Source organism: Chiloscyllium plagiosum, unplaced genomic scaffold (genome assembly GCF_037043375.1).
Source record: "Chiloscyllium plagiosum isolate Xiang-an unplaced genomic scaffold, Cpla_swu_hap1 HiC_scaffold_43, whole genome shotgun sequence".
In the NCBI taxonomy this organism is placed as follows: domain Eukaryota; kingdom Metazoa; phylum Chordata; class Chondrichthyes; order Orectolobiformes; family Hemiscylliidae; genus Chiloscyllium; species Chiloscyllium plagiosum.
This window is the reverse complement of record NW_028270181.1, coordinates 45,842,885-45,845,384: the sequence shown is the minus strand read 5'-3', so window position 1 is coordinate 45,845,384 and position 2,500 is coordinate 45,842,885. Positions and strand designations below refer to the sequence as shown.

Genomic DNA, 2,500 nt, shown 5'->3' with positions numbered 1-2,500 from the left:
GCCGGACAATTTTTAATTCGGATTTTAAAGGGCCCTTTAATTTTAATCGAAGTGGAGTTTTAGAGAGACAAGAGGGGGAAGACGAGGGTAGGATTATACACCCGTCTAATAGAGAGACTAATAAATTAGAAATTGTAATCAATTACCCTATAGAAGATTTTAGATGTAGTTATTGTAATAACATCTACAATACTACGGGGGTATTTAGGAAACACTTAAAAGTATGTCGAGGGTCAGAATAAGGTGTAGCAAATGAAAATGGGAGGGTAGTTACCAGGCAGTAGCGTGCCATTATCCGAAATGTAAAAGAGATGGGGATGGTAGTATAGGGGTTGGTAGTAATGTTAATGATAGGAATGTGGAGGAAGAGTTAGAGAAATCCTTTCAATGTGAGAGTTGCTCATTAAAATTTAAATCGGCTAGAGGATTGGGACAGCATGAAAGGCATGCACATCCTAACTTGAGAAATGAGAAAAGGAAAGGGGGTAAGGCGGACAAAATAGAGAATAATGATGGAAATAAAAGGGGTGTATGGTCTAGAGAGGAAACTGAAATGCTGCAACAATTGGAATCTGAGTTTATTGGTTGCAGAAATATAAATAAATTGATAGCGGATAGGATGGGGTCTAAAACTGCAAAACAAATTTCAGATAAGAGACGACTAATAAATAAGAAAAATAAATCTAGTAAGAAGGAGTTAAATTTAGATGAGCTCCCCAATAGTATGGATGAAGAGGAAGGAGAGGATAATGATAGAATTGGAAGTGACCTGATACCCGATAGGAACGTAGAAGAGGAGAATCAGGACAATATGGATGGTAGGGAATGCCCAAATGGCTCAATCACAGACTTGATAAAAATGATTGAAGAAGATCTGAAGAAGGGTAAAAAATGTTGCACAGAGTTTGATAAGATTATGGGGGACATTGTGGGTAAACTAGGAAAGAGGAAGGAGGGTGAGAATAATAGAATAAAGTCTAAAGATAAGGATAATGGACGAAGGAAACATAGGAAGGTAAACAATGCGTTAAAGAGATATAGTGGGAAAAAAGGGAAATTTAAGGAGGCACAAGTCTTATATAGAAGTAAAAGGCAGTATTTGGCAAGAACTTTAATGGGAGCCCCGGTTAATAGTAAATGTCCCCTAAGTGAGAAGGAGTTGGAGGAATATTTTAAAGAGAAATTAACGACTGTTAATGAGAAGAATAGTTTAAGGGGCTTCGCCAAATACAAAAATCAAAGGGAGGAATCTCTATCTGGTCCTGTGACGGTGGAAGAAGTCGATCAGGCCTTAAGGGCGATGGACGCAAACACCGCCGCAGGACCAGATGGGGTAACGTTAAGGGAGATTATTAAAGTCTTTAACAAAGATAATTCAATACTGCCTAGGGTGTATAGCATTTGGCTACAAAGTGGTAGGATCCCAGACAGGTTAAAAACTAGTAGAACAGTGTTAATCCCAAAAGTGAGCAGTGAGGATAAACTTAAAGATATAGATAATTGGAGGCCAATAACCATCGGGCCAATCCTGCTCAGACTTTTTACTAAAATCGTGGCGGGTAGGCTTAATAAGGTAATAGTTTTAAACAAAGGTCAAAAAGGTTTTATGTCTGGTATCTCAGGGTGCGAGGAAAATATTAAAATCCTTGAGAATATTATGAAAGGTGCCAAGAAGAGGAAGAAAAATTTAACTGTAGTCTTTATCGACTTGGCGAAAGCTTTTGACACGGTAGGGCATAAATTAATTATTACTGCGTTAAGAAGGCTTCATCTTCCGGTATTATTTATTAAATTGATAATAAATTTATACGATAATAATTTTACTCAAGTAGAGGGTTCTAATTGTAAAACCGGGAATATTCCCATTTTACGGGGGGTAAAACAGGGTGATGCTTTATCACCAATTTTATTTAACATAGTTATGGACCCGTTACTTTGCACAATTGAAGAGAAACAAAAAGGAATATTTCTTGGGGAGGACGGAAATAGTTGTCATTGCGCAATGCTTGCGTTTGCAGATGACGTTGCCTTGATTAGTGAAACTTATGAGGGGATGGCTTGCAATTTGAAAATAGTGGAGAAATTTTGTAATAATACCGGAATGGGGATTAATATTAATAAAACTAAGGGCTTTTATCTTACCCATAGAAATAAAACTTTTATATATAACGATGTAGTAAATTGGAGTATTAAAGGGGGGATTATACAGTTTATAGAGCCGGGTGTTACTGACAAGTATCTTGGGGCCAAAATTGACCCATGGGTGGGAGTCAGTAACACCGAATGGGAAAAGCAGTTAGAGGAATGGGTGAAGAATTTAAAAAGATCTCCTCTAAAACCAGGCCAGAAATTTGAAATTTTGAAAACATATTTTATCCCTCGATTGTATTTTCATCTAATTTTAGCGGAAGTTTCTCTTAACTATCTTAGTAAACTAGACAATATTATTAAAAATGCGGTGAAGGAAATCTTACATCTTCCTCAATCTATTACGGACGGG

General features: G+C 37.0%; 1 pseudogene; it reads left to right on the top strand.

Annotated features, from left to right (window-relative positions):
- LOC148137530 (28S ribosomal RNA) overlaps positions 1 to 2,500 on the top strand; it is an 8,413-nt pseudogene that overhangs the window by 3,342 nt on the left and 2,571 nt on the right.